Source organism: Salmo salar, chromosome ssa27 (genome assembly GCF_905237065.1).
Source record: "Salmo salar chromosome ssa27, Ssal_v3.1, whole genome shotgun sequence".
Classification (NCBI taxonomy): Eukaryota; Metazoa; Chordata; class Actinopteri; order Salmoniformes; family Salmonidae; genus Salmo; species Salmo salar.
Window position 1 is genome coordinate 39,980,256 of NC_059468.1, and position 15,070 is coordinate 39,995,325.

At 42.6% G+C, this 15,070-nt stretch overlaps 1 protein-coding gene across 1 annotated transcript in view; it reads right to left on the bottom strand.

Annotated features, from left to right (window-relative positions):
* Window positions 1–14,710, bottom strand: part of LOC106589084 (hippocalcin-like protein 1) — an 84,702-nt gene extending 69,992 nt beyond the window's left edge. Inside the window, exon 1 of the mRNA XM_045709613.1 lies at window positions 14,286–14,710. The gene's annotated coding sequence lies outside the window, so the exon portion shown is untranslated. The remainder of the gene's footprint in view (window positions 1–14,285) is intronic.
* Window positions 14,711–15,070: the final 360 nt, after the last annotated feature.

Here is a 15,070-nt window from a genome sequence, read left to right on the forward strand (position 1 = left end):
TGCTTGTCAAAAATAAAAATGTTGGAATGGCATTCCTGGTTAGAGGTAACAACAATCCTTTGCATGAACTACCTACACTATTACAAATATTATTTGTTAATTATGGAAATTAAGATAAGCAAGATTTTTTATATATATATTTCAATGCCTATATATAATACAAATCGAAGTGAGGGCGATTGTCACGTCCTGACCAGTAAAAGGGGTTATTTGTTATTATAGTTTGGTCAGGACGTGGCAGGGGGTGTTTGTTTAGAGTGGTTCGGGGTTTGTTGGGCTATGTGTTTAGGTAGAGGGGTGTTTGTTTAGAGTGTTCCGGGGTTTTTGGTTATCTTCTATGTTAGTATATTTCTATGTTCTGGTCTAGTCTTTTCAGTTCTATGTTTAGGGTTATTGGATGGACCTTCAATTGGAGGCAGCTGTTCCTCGTTGCCTCTGATTGAAGGTCCTATATAGAGGGGTGTTTTTGTAATGGGTTTTGTGGGAAGTTGTTTTTGCACTGCTGTGTTTAGCCTGTAATACTGTACGTTCGTTAGTTTTCTTGTTTTGTCAGTGTTCAAATAAAAGTTTAAAATGAGCACTCAACCCGCTGCGCCTTGGTCCATTTCATACGACGACCGTTACAGCGATGGAAATGCATTTTATGGTTGATCTGCTTCTGTTCTGTGGGTTTCATTGTGTGCTCTTTTCCAAGGATGGGTCCTGGTCTCTCAGGGGCCCTGGGATCCGGGGGGTCTGGGGGTGGTCTGCCGGTCACTGGGATGACAACCCAATTTGCGGGTGCAATAGCGGGGAACAATCGGGAAGTTGACTTAGTAGCAATGCAAATGTCATAGTACAGCTATATGGACGCTCAATCACTATGGTACTTTTTAATGGTGAGTTTGCAAACCTATATAATGAGAAATATATTTTGAAACTTGTATCTTATTATGGTAAGTGGTGAAATAAGTATAGCCAGTTACAACTGTAATGGCCTAGCAGATAATAAGGAAAGACGATCAGTATTTACCCGGTTAAAAGAGAAGGAATATAATATCTATTGTTTACAGGGATTTTTAATTTTAGATAAAAAATGTGTGGAAAAAGGATTCGGGGGGGGGAGGGCATAATATTTTTCTCCAATTTTTCTCCAATGTTCAAAGAAATTCAAAAGGTGTGATGATATTAATTAACAGTAATTTTGATCCGAATATGCTAATTTAATTGTCCAAACAGATCCTCAAGGAAGATGGATGATTTTAAATATGTTATTGGACCATAAACAGATTTGGCTCATGAATCTATACGGTGCAAATAATGATGATCCACGTTTCTTTGAAAATATTTATAATAATTTATCAAGCCTACAAGCAACACAAGGCTATTATTATGGTGGGAGATTATAATATGGTTTTAAATACCTCAATGGACCGTAAAGGAAATCACACTACAAACTATCACCCTCTGGGACTTAAGGAAGCCATGAATGTCATGGTTATAATGGAACTTGTGGATATATGGAGGCTTAAATACCCTGACCTAGTGAGATATACATGGAGGAGGTTTAATACCCTGACCTAGTGAGATATACATGGAGGAGGTTTAATATCCTGACCTAGTGAGATATACATGGAGGAGGTTTAATACCCTGACCTAGTGAGATATACATGGAGGAGGTTTAATATCCTGACCTAGTGAGATATACATGGAGGAGGTTTAATACCCTGACCTAGTGAGATATACATGGAGGAGGTTTAATATCCTGACCTAGTGAGATATACATGGAGGAGGTTTTAATATCCTGACCTAGTGAGATATACATGGAGGAGGTTTAATATCCTGACCTAGTGAGATATACATGGAGGAGGTTTAATATCCTGACCTAGTGAGATATACATGGAGGAGGTTTAATATCCTGACCTAGTGAGATATACATGGAGGAGGTTTAATACCCTGACCTAGTGAGATATACATGGCAGAGGCTCAATCAAACTAGTCGTCTTGACTACTTTCTTATGTCATTCTCGCTGGCACCAAAAGTTAAAAAAGTGTTGATGGGGACAGAATGTGGTCGGACTATCACATAATTGGCATATACAGTATATTACACTTAAAGAATTTCCATGTTGGCGAGGATATTGAAAATGTAATCAAAGCCTTTTGGATGATATCTTGTTTTTAACGAGGACAGAAGTGTTTATAACTGACAGTATATACAGTACCAGTCAAAAGTTTGGATACACCTACTCATTCAAGGGATTTTCTTTATTTTTTTTTACTATTTTCTACATTGTAGAATAATAGTGAAGACATCAACACTATGAAATAACACACATGGAATCATGTAGTAATCAAAAAAGTTTTAAACAAATCAAAATATATTTTAGATTTTAGATTCTTCAAAGTAGCCACACTTTGCCTTGATGACAGCTTTGCAATCTCTTGGCATTCTCTCAACCAGCTTCATGAGGAATGCTTTTCCAACAGTCTTGAAGGAGTTCCCACATATGCTAAGCACTTGTTGACTGCTTTTCCTTCACTCTGTGGTCCAACTCATCCCAAACCATCTCAATTGGGTTGAGGTCAGGTGATTGTGGAGGCCAGGTCATCTGATGCAGAACTCCATCACTCTCCTTCTTGGTCAAACAGCCCTTACACAGCCTGGAGGTGTGTTTTGGGTCATTGTCCTGTTGAAAAACAAATGATAGTCCCACTAAGCGCAAACCAGATGGGATGGCGTATCTTATAGTGTTGAAGTCTCCACTATTATTCTACAATGTAGAAAATAGTAAAAATAAAGAATAACCCTTGAATGAGTAGGTGTGTCCCAAAAAAATTATATGGGGGATTGGATATGATGAAGACAATAACATTGATGGAAGCTACAATCTATCTGCAATATTAAAGCTGCACTAACCCCTAAAACAACCACACACACACACACACACACACACACACACACACACACACACACACACACACACACACACACACACACACACACGCACACACGTACACACACACAGCACCCAACACACATACACACCACGCAACACACACACGCCACGCAACACACAGACACACACACACACCACGCCACACACACACACCCCCACACACACACAGACCACACTATCCATCTATCTCTCTCTCTGTCCTTTTCTCCTTGGAAACGTACATCTCAATACTCATACCCCTTTTTCCTCTTCCGTCTGAAATGATATGAAAACACAGGTGACAGGTGAAAGCAACCAATCCTGGCATGAAATACTATTCTGTTATTGTTTATTTCACTTTAGTTTATTATCTACTTCACTTGCTTTGCCATTAAAGCCCCTTGAATTGAATTGAATTCAGAGAGAGAGAAAGAGACAGCGACAAAGAGAGAGTGAGGGATAGGGAGAGAGAGTGAGAAAGTAAGAGAGAAATAGTGAGGGAGAGAGAGGGATAGGGAGAAAAAGAGAAAGAGACAGCGAGAAAGAGAGAGGAGTGAGGGAGAGAGAGGGAGGGTTGGGAGAGAGAGTGATAGGGAGAGAGAGTGAGAAAGAGAGAGAGAAAGAGAGAGAAAGAGTGAGGGAGAGAGAGAGAGAGAGAGAGAGAGAGAGAGAGAGAGAGAGAGAGAGAAAGAATGAGGGAGAGAGAGAGAGTGAGAGAGAGAGAAAGAGTGAGGGAGAGAGAGAGAGAGAGAGAGAGAGAGAGAGAGAGAGAAAGAATGAGGGAGAGAGAGAGGGTGAGAGAGAGAGAGAGAGAAAGAGTGAGGGAGAGAGAGAGAGAGAGAGAGGGAGAGAGAGAGAGAGAGAAAGAATGAGGGAGAGAGAGAGAGTGAGAAAGAGTGAGGGAGAGAGAGAGAGAGAGAGAAAGAGTGAGGGAGAGTGTGTTGTGGGAAAGGACTCCCAGCTAGCTAGTGCCTCTCTCTCAGCTCAGCCTCTCTCTCAGCTCAGCCTCTCTCTCAGCTCAGCCTCTCTCTCAGCTCAGCCTCTCTCTCAGCTCAGCCTCTCTCTCAGCTCAGCCTCTCTCTCAGCTCAGCCTCTCTCTCAGCTCAGCCTCTCTCTCAGCTCAGCCCTCTCAGTGACAAATACACACAGAGCCACATGATATCTGGTGAAGGGGAAATTCTCGCTGAGTGGGCCTTTCTGATGAAAGTTGGCGGTGGTGTGGTGTGTGTGTGTGTGTGTGTGTGTGTGTGTGTGTGTGTGTGTGTGTGTGTGTGTGTGTGTGTGTGTGTGTGTGTGTGTGTGTTGCGTGGTGTGTGTGTGTCTGTGTGTTGCGTGGCGTGTGTGTGTTGCGTGGTGTGTATGTGTGTTGGGTGCTGTGTGTGTGTACGTGTGTGCGTGGTGTGTGTGTGTGTGTGTGTGTTGCGTGGTGTGTATGTGTGTTGGGTGCTGTGTGTGTGTACGTGTGTGCGTGGTGTGTGTGTGTGTGTGTGTGTGTGTTGCGTGGTGTGTGTGTGTGTCTGTGTGTTGCGTGGCGTGTGTGTGTTGCGTGGTGTGTATGTGTGTTGGGTGCTGTGTGTGTGTACGTGTGTGCGTGGTGTGTGTGTGTGTGTGTGTGTGTTGCGTGGTGTGTATGTGTGTTGGGTGCTGTGTGTGTGTACGTGTGTGCGTGGTGTGTGTGTGTGTGTGTGTGTGTGTTGCGTGGTGTGTGTTTGACATTGCGGGGGCGAGTAACAATGCCTTAACCTGAGTAGAGTGGGTGTACACCTACTGTATAGTGAACTAGTTTCTCTCTCTCTGTTTCTCTTTTCTCTCCCTTTCTCTCCATTTCTCTCTCTTACTCTCACTTTCCCATTGTCTCCACCTTGCAGACACAGTCACCTTCTTCTCCTCTCTTCCTTATTTTCATTGTTCTTATTTCTCTCAGATTCTTTGTATGGTCAGAGCCCCCTGCTATTCCAATCTGACTCTGTTACCTCATATCTGTTACCTCTACCTCTCTACCTCTCTCTGTTACCTCTACCTCTCTACCTCTCTCTGTTACCTCTACCTCTCTACCTCTCTCTGTTACCTCTACCTGTCTCTCTCTACCTGTCTCTCTCTACATCTCTCTCTACCGCTCTCTCTACCTGTCTCTCTCTACCTCTACCTCTCTCTCTCTGCCTCTCTCTCTCTGTCTTTCTCTCTGTCTCTTTCTCTACCTCTGTCTCTCTGTCTGTCTCTCTCTCCTTCTCTCTACCGCTGTGTACTCTCTCTTCTTCTCTCTAGTGTGTGTATGTTATGTGTGTGTATAGTGTGTATGTTATGTGTGTGTATAGTGTGTATGTTATGTGTGTGTATAGTGTGTATGTTATGTGTGTGTATAGTGTGTATGTTATGTGTGTGTATAGTGTGTATGTTATGTGTGTTTGTATGCATGTTTGTACCTGTATCTGTGTCTCTTCACAATCCCTCTGTTCAATAAGGTATATTTTTATCAGTTTTTTTTTTTTTTAAATATGATTTTACTTCTTGCATCAGTTACCTGATGTGGAATAGAGTTCCATGTAGTCATGGTTCTATGTAGTACTGTGAGCCTCCCGTAGTCTGTTCTAGACTTGGGGACTGTGAAGAGACCTCTGGTGGCATGTCTTGTGGGGTATGTATGGGTCTCTGAGCTGTGTGCTAGTAGTTTAAACAGACCTCTGGTGGCATGTCTTGTGGGGTATGGATGGGTATCTGAGCTGTGTGCTAGTAGTTTAAACAGATCTCTGGTGGCATGTCTTGTGGGGTATGCATGGGTATCTGAGCTGTGTGCTAGTAGTTTAAACAGACCTCTGGTGGCATGTCTTGTGGGGTATGGATGGGTATCTGAGCTGTGTGCTAGTAGTTTAAACAGACCTCTGGTGGCATGTCTTGTGGGGTATGGATGGGTATCTGAGCTGTGTGCCAGTAGTTTAAACAGACCTCTGGTGGCATGTCTTGTGGGGTATGGATGGGTATCTGAGCTGTGTGCTAGTAGTTTAAACAGACCTCTGGTGGCATGTCTTGTGGGGTATGGATGGGTATCTGAGCTGTGTGCTAGTCGTTTAACACTATAACTGCCAACAGGCCAACAGCCACTGATGTTTGATTTTTAAATACAAATAAATACGCCCCCATTAAAAAGCCTTATGTCATGTTCCTCCCCTGACTTTTCCTAAATGTTTGTATTTTACACATATTTGCTCATTTGTCCTAATTTTGAAATGACAAACAGAGAAGTATTTAGAGCCTTTGTACTTGTTCTGTTTTTTTTTTTACACTTTCCCAACTTAACCTGCCAAGACAATGTACTGTAGGATGTTGTTACCCAGCCAGGCTCCAAGACAATGTGCTGCAGGACGTTGGTACCCAGCCAGGCTCCAAGACAATTTGCTGTAGGACGTTGGTACCCAGCCAGGCTCCAAGATAATGTTCTGTAGGACGTTGGTACCCAGCCAGGCTCCAAGACAATTTACTGTAGGATGTTGTTACCCAGCCAGGCTCCAAGACAATGTGCTGTAGGACGTTGGTACCCAGCCAGGCTCCAAGACAATGTGCTGCAGGACGTTGTTACCCAGCCAGGCTCTAAGACAATGTGCTGCAGGATGTTGTTACCCAGCCAGGCTCCAAGACAATGTGCTGTAGGACGTTGATACCCAGCCAGGCTCCAAGACAATGTGCTGCAGGACGTTGTTACCCAGCCAGGCTCTAAGACAATGTGCTGCAGGATGTTGTTACCCAGCCAGGCTCCAATACAATGTGCTGCAGGATGTTGTTACCCAGCCAGGCTCCAAGACAATGTGCTGCAGGATGTTGTTACCCAGCCAGGCTCCAAGACAATGTGCTGTAGGATGTTGATACCCAGCCAGGCTCTAAGACAATGTGCTGCAGGATGTTGTTACCCAGCCAGGCTCCAAGACAATGTGCTGTAGGACGTTGGTACCCAGCCAGGCTCCAAGACAATTTACTGTAGGATGTTGTTACCCAGCCAGGCTCCAAGACAATGTGCTGTAGGATGTTGATACCCAGCCAGGCTCCAAGACAATGTGCTGCAGGATGTTGTTACCCAGCCAGGCTCCAAGACAATGTGCTGTAGGATGTTGATACCCAGCCAGGCTCCAAGACAATTTACTGTAGGACTTTGGTAGCCAGCCAGGCGCTAATGCGTCTCTCTCTCTCCTCACTGAATGAATGACAAATGGAAGAATGGGCAATAATTGTGCACCTTACTTCACAATGTAATTTAAATGAGGCCTAACTGAATGATAAGGAGGGTGAAGAGGTTGATTTAATTTAGAAAGACAATAGTTTAATGATGAGGTTGTGTTATGCCTTATTTATCAGTGTTGGCGCTCATGTTAATCATTTGACAGCGTGCCTTGCGGGTTGATACCATTCTCTTTGACATTTAACTTTGTAAAAATAAGATGTTAAAGGACTTTTTTTTAACCCTAACTCTATTATTAATCAAATGTATTGTAAGGGAAATGAAAACATCATGTGTTGCAGTAGGCCTTTAGAATAATGGCAAATATATCCTGGACTCTAACTTGATGAGGGGGAAACAAACAATGTCAGTCAGTGTGCCCATTGAAACTACTGTCGTGGCCAAAAGTTTTGAGAATGACACACATATTAATTTTCACAAAGCCTGCTGCCTCAGTTTGTATGATGTTAATTTGCATATACTCCAGAATGTTATGAAGAGTGATCAGATGAATTGCAAAGTCCCTCTTTGCCATGGAAATGAACTGAATACCAAAACAACATTTCCACTGCATTTCAGCCCTGCCACAAAAGGACCAGCTGACATCATGTCAGTGATTCTCTCGTTAACACAGGTGTGAGTGTTGACGAGGACAAGGCTGGAGATCACTCTGTCATGCTGATTGAGTTCGAATAACAGACTGGAAGCTTCAAAAGGAGGGTGGTGCTTGGAATCATTGTTCTTCCTCTGTCAACCATGGTTACCTGCAAGGAAACACGTGCCGTCATCATTGCTTTGCACAAAAAGGGCTTCACAGGCAAGGATATTGCTGCCAGTAAGATTGCACCTAAATCAAACATTTATCGGATCATCAAGAACTTCAAGGAGAGTGGTTCAATTGTTGTGAAGAAGGCTTCAGGGCGCCCAAAAAGTCCAGCAAGCGCCAGGACCGTCTCCTAAAGTTGAGTCAGCTGCGGGATCGGGCACGACCAGTACAGAGCTTGCTCAGGAATGGCAGCAGGCAGGTGTGAGTGCATCTGCACGCACAGTGAGGCGAAGACTTTTGGAGGATAGCCTGGTGTCAAGGAGGACAGCAAAGAAGCCACTTCTCTCCAGGAAAAACATTAGGGACAGACTGATATTCTGCAAAAGGTACAGGGATTGGACTGCTGAGGACTGGGGTAAAGTCATTTTCTCTGATGAATCCCCTTTCCGATTGTTTGGGGCATCCGGAAAAAAGCTTGTCCGGAGAAGACAAGGTGTTCGCTACTATCAGTCCTGTGTCATGCCAACAGTAAAGCATCCTGAGACCATTCATGTGTGGGGTTGCTTCTCAGCCAAGGGAGTGGGCTCACTCACAATTTTGCCTAACCTCTCTGGGCTAGGTGGGACGCTTGCGTCCCACCTACTCAACAGCCAGTGGAATCCCGTGGCGCGATATTCAAAATACCTTAGAAATGCTATTACTTCAATTTCTCAAACATATGACTATTTTACACCATTTTAAAGACAAGACTCTCCTTTATCTAACCACACTATCCGATTTCAAAAAGGCTTTACAACGAAAGCAAAACATTAGATTATGTCAGCAGAGTACCCAGCCAGAAATAATCAGACACCCATTTTTCAAGCTAGCATATAATGTCACAAAAACCAAAACCACAGCTAAAAACAGCACTAACCTTTGATGATCTTCATCAGATGACACTCCTAGGACATTATGTTATACAATTCATGCATGTTTTGTTCAATCAAGTTCATATTTATATCAAAAAACAGCTTTTTACATTAGCATGTGACTAGCATGTGACTAGCATTCCCACCGAACACTTCCGGTGAATTTACTAAATTACTCACGATAACCGTTCACAAAAAACATAACAATTATTTTAAGAATTATAGATACAGAACTCCTTTATACAATCGCTATGTCCGATTTTAAAATAGCTTTTCGGTGAAAGCACATTTTGCAATATTCTGAGTAGATAGCCCGGCCATCACAGGCTAGCTATTTTGACACCCACCAAGTTTGGTACTCACCAAACTCAGATTTACTATAAGAAAAATTGGATCACCTTTGCTGTTCTTCGTCAGAATGCACTCCCAGGACTTCTACTTCAATAACAAATGTTGGTTTGGTTCCAAATTATCCATAGTTATATCCAAATAGTGGCGTTTTGTTCGTGCGTTCAAGACACTATCCGAAGGGTAAAGAAGGGTGACGCGCCCGGTGCGTTTCGTGACAAAAAAATTCAAAATATTCCATTACCGTACTTCGAAGCATGTCAAACGCTGTTTAAAATCAATTTTTATGCGATTTTTCTCGTAAAAAAGCGATAATATTCCGACCGGGAAACCCGGTTTTCGTTCAAAGACTGAAAATGTAAACATGGAGTCGTCTCGTGCACGCGCGAGCCAGTCTCATTGTTCTCAGATCGACCACTTACCAAATGCGCTACTGTTTTTCAGCCAGAGACTGGAGAGTATTCATTCAATGTTCTGCCGCCTTCTAAGAGCCTATGGGAGCCGTAGAAAATGTCACGTTACAGCAGAGATCTTTTGTTTTGGATAGAGATGATCAAGAAGGCCAAGAAATGGTCAGAGAGGGCGCTTCCTGTTTGGAATCTTCTCAGGTTTTGGCCTGCCATATGAGTTCTGTTATACTCACAGACACCTTTCAAACAGTTTTAGAAACTTTAGGGTGTTTTCTATCCAAATCAAATAATTATATGCATCTTCTAGTTACTGGGCAGGAGTAGTAACCAGATTAAATCGGGTACGTTTTTTATCCGGCCGTGCAAATACTGCCCCCTATCCGCAACAGGCTAAGAACACAGCCATGAATAAAGAATGGTACCAACACATCCTCCGAGAGCAACCTCTCCCAACCATCCAGGAACAGCTCGGTGACGAACAATGCCTTTTCCAGCATGATGGAGCACCTTGCCATAAGGCAAAAGTGATAACTAAGTGGCTTGGGGAACAAAACATCGATATTTTGGGTCCATGGCCAGGAAACTCCCCAGTCCTTAATCCCATTGAGAACTTGTGGTCAATTCTCAAGAGGCGGGTGGACAAACAAAAACCCATAAATTCTGACAAACTCCAAGCATTGATTATGCAAGAATGGGCTGCCATCAGTCAGGATGTGGCCCAGAAGTTAATTGACAGCATGCCGGGGCGGATTGCAGAGTTCTTGAAAAAGAAAGGTCAACACTGAAAATATTGACTCTTTGCATCAACTTCATGTAATTGTCAATAAAAGCATTTGACACTTATGAAATGCTTATAATTATACTTCAATATTCCATAGTAACATCTGACAAAAATATCTAAAGACACTGAAGCAGCAAACTTTGTGAAAATTAATATTTGCGTCATTCTCAAAACTTTTGACCACTATACACCTAAACTATACTGAAACTAATTCCACACATGATAAGAGTTAGCCTATAGATAAAATTACATTGACAATGATCTATTGAGGGACAATATTAGACCTGTCAGTTGTCAAATTGTACATGAAGAGATGGGTGCAAATTTACAGATGCCGGGAAAGGAGCATCACTTTATCAAATCCTCCTTCAGAGTCACATGCAGGTAAAACATTTTTGATTTAAATATAATATCAGAAAAAGCATATTCTGCCATTTCTATAACACTTACCTTTGTCAAATATATATTTGTATTTTATTTCTCAAGAATATCTATACTGTCCATGAATTCAGCACCACTTGTACGGCAGTATTGTTCTAGCTACTAAGCAAAAAAACTAGTAACATAATAAAATGTCAATTTTAAATATGCTATTTCTTTATGCAATTCATCACAATTGTTCATACACTGGTGTTTTTGTTTAGGAATACAGCAAATCATTTGACCCGTGACTTGGCTGTTTATATTATTATAATCTCTTTCGTTTCTACTTTGTCAAAATAAGCTGTAACTAGACTTTATTAATTACTATAATTACTATAACTAATATTACTAATCGAATCTACAAAAAAAGTTTTTATATTTTTATTGTAATGGAAATGAAAATGGCAAAATGTATTTTCTAGGACTTTGAAGAATTATAAAAACATATCCATGACTCTATCTAAACAAATAACTTATTTTTATTGATATACAGTAGAAGTCAAAAGTTTGGATACACCTACTCATTCAAGGATTTGTCTTTATTTTTACTACTTTCTACATTGTAGACTAATAGCGAAGACAACAAAACTATGAAATAACACATATGGAATCGTGTAGTAAGCAATAAAAGTGCTAAACAAATAAAAATATATTTTAGATTCTTCAAAGTAGCCACCCTTTGCCTTGATGACAGCTTTGCAAACTCTTGGCATTCTCTCAACCAGCTTCATGAGGTAGTCACCTGGAATGCTTTTCCAACAGTCTTGAAGAAGTTCCTACATATGCTGAGCACTTGTTGACTGCTTTTCCTTTACTCTGCGGTCCAACTCATCCCAAACCATCTCTATTGGGTCGAGTTTAGATGATTGTGGAGGCCAAGTCATCTAATGCAGAACTCCATCACTCTCCTTCTTGGTCAAATAGCCATTGTCCTTTTGAAAAACAAATTATAGTCCCACTAAGCGCAAACCAGATGGGATGGCGTATCGCTGCAGAATGCTGTGGTAGCCATGCTGGTTAAGTGTGTCTTGAATTCTAAACCAATCACTGAGAGTGTCACCAGCAAAGTACCCCCACACCATCACACTTCCTTCTCCATGCTTCACAGTGGGAACCACACATGTAGGGATCAAACAACAGATCCTAAAAACAGAACAGGTCAAAGTAAAATGAACAATATGGAATAGACAATCACAACTGTTGTCCTGCAATTTTTGACAATCTGATCATAGCGGCAGAACGGCAAGGACCTGATCCCAACCAATGACAGGAGCAGTAGGAGTTCCCACACCTCGCTTGCTTGCAAAAAGTGTCTTGTTAAAGTGAAAATCTAATATTTTATTCTAATTGAAACATCGGCTGGTAGACTGAAATGTTTGCTTTTCAATTTAAAAACGGGGACTTTAAGGAAGCAACGTAGTGAGAACTTCTCTTTTATGGCATTTTAACTCAAATGTACCTGCTAGTGACTCCAACTGTGTTTACCCTTTCAAGTTCAAAGCACCCAACAAGACACCCCACTACCAAACTCATCCATCATGTCAGCCATAGATCCACAAGCAGAATGCTGTAGCAGAGGGAGGGCTGGCTTAAGCTGTATCTCTAGCCAAGCCAAGGTCTTCTGTTATGGGGCTTACACAAAGAGAGAGAGAGAAAGCCCTGGTAGAGTGGGAGATGTGGAGGGGCTGCTTGGCAAGAGTGTTTGTGTGTGTGTGTGTGTGTGTGTGTGTGTGTGTGTGTGTGTGTGTGTGTGTGTGTGTGTGTGTGTGTGTGTGTGTGTGTGTGTGTGTGTGTGTGTGTGTGTGTGTGTGTGTGTGTGTGTGTGTGTGTGTGTGTGTGTGTGTGTGTGTGTGTGTGTGTGTGTGTGTGTGTGTGTGTGTGTGTGTGTGTGCGCACGTGTAGGGCGGCAGGTAGACTAGTGGTTAGACCCTTGGACCAGTAACTGAAAGCTTGCTGGTTCGAATACCTGAGCTGAGAAGGTGAAAAATATTTTGATGTGCCCTTAAGCAAGGCTCTTACCCCTAATTTGCACACATAGGAGATAAGATAGTAGTCTGTTGAAGTACATCAGGCCACATAGGAGATAACTGTGCTATGTGGTTGTCCCACCTAGCTGTATTAATAACCATTTCAATGCATAAAACTCTGACCTTAGATCTGTCTAAGGGCAGCTTCATCCACCACCTTTCCTATAGGCTACAGATGGCACTCCTTGCAGCTCATACAGTCATATTTATCACATGCAATTAAGTCATGCTACCAGACCCCCGCATGCGTCTGGAACGGCCGCCATAACGAGCGCATGGAGTGAAATAGGCCGCCATCTATCGGTAGGTACAGCTCCATCAATTCTCTCCCTCACCGTGCCACTCAACTACCGGTAAGCACTACCAGCAGCTTTCTTAAGTGTCGATGAAATGATACAAACCGGGATTTTAGTGACTCGTAAATCATTACTGACATGGCTTTATTAACAGGCAGAGAGGAAGTAAACTGACAAGACGAGCCGAGAGCACATTTATGGGATAAAATAGCCTATTCTGCTGTTTTATATCGACTTTTGCAAGAATAGGCTATGATATTAGGCTTATATCGTATAACATCTAAATAGTATATGCCGAAGCATATATTTAATATGTTTTTTTCTTATTCCCATCTTTAGATTGAGTAGGCTACAACAGTATAGACCCAGGCCCATATCACTGTCAACAAATACATAATAAATAAATGTTCCGCTATGGGGAAAATCATTAAGTTAGCATAAACCTCGGAGCCACATGTATAATTATTAAAAACATCATTCTGAACGTCACTGCGTTCACACACAGTGATATGACCTACTGTAGACTACTGTACAGCGCGTCATATATCACATTCCATAGCCTATACAATTAAACAATCATACAATTCCCAAACAACAGCGTGACATCGTCTGAAAAGGATTAGAAGAAGAGAAAGAGAAAGACTTGACATGATAGTCGGACGAGAAGAGGAGAGAGGAAGAGACAGAGAGAGAGATTCCGAGGAGTACACCAAGCGCGTCGCATCGTGGCTGTTACTGTCACATCCCCCCATTCTGTTATCACACCCCAGAGCACATTTCAATAGACGCTCGTCATTCATAAAAATGCTAATCATATTTATGATCTGGTTGTTGTTTTGCAATCATGAAATTAATCCGCTTTATGCAGAATACTGAAGCTAGGCCATATGGAAAACGCTACCATCCAAGCATTGCACAGTCTATAATAATTCAGAGGAAAAAAAAAAAAACTACTAATTATCATTCAGCCTATATAATGAAAACGATGGTTTTCCAAGACAAAATTATATAAATAATTTTATTTGGCCACATTATTCCTTTTAGCACATCTCAGAGAAGACACGCTGTATTCGAGATGGGGAACTCAAGTTCAGAAAGAGCCCCTGCAACGATGTCAAACCATTAACTATTAAACACCGATATAAATATTTCAGGCAAATGCGAACAAGCATCATTCATTCATTCGGTAAATTCTTACCTTTTATCAAACAGAGAGCTCCGCAGAGCTGATGATCACCGAGCGTAGCAATGAGGGACGACAGACCAGAGAGAGACGGGACTAGATGAGTGGATGCTCGGCTTGTTCTGGCTGCGTCCTCCGGTCGATAGGATGGGAGATGGAAGAGAATCCGGACTGGCTGCTTGGTACACACAGCTACTGTCCTGCTCCTTCCTCTTCTTATGCTGCTACTGCGACGGAGCCCTGTAAACCATGATACCGTCACAACGTCACACTCAAGCCCCGTGAGACAACAACAAGCAGACCGGAGCGAGGCAGCTAACGGCTGGGAGGGCGCGGGCTTCCACTGGGATAAGAGAGGGAGAGAGAGAGAGAGAGAGTTGGTTTTAGCTAGTTGTGCGGAGTAGAGGGGATTTAAGGAGGGGGAGGGGGGTTCGAGGGATTACGTGGTACCAGTTTAATTAGATAGTCATACGTCTATTGGCACAGCGGTTTGTGTGTCAGGGCGCGCAGGCAGCTCTCTCTCTCTCTCTCTCTCTCCCTCTCTCTCTCCCTGTCACTCTCTCTCTCTCTCTCCCTTTCTCTCTCCCTCCCCCTCTCTCTCTCTGTCTCTCTCTCTCTCTCTCTCTCCCTCTCTCTCTCCCTGTCACTCTCTCTCTCCCTTTCTCTCTCCTCTCTCTCTCCCTCTCTCTCTCTCTCTCTCCCTTTCTCTCTCCTCTCTCTCTCCCTCTCTCTCTCTCTCCCTCCCTCTCTCTCTCTGTCTCTCTCTCTCTCTCCCTCTCTCTCCCCCTCTCTCTCTCTTT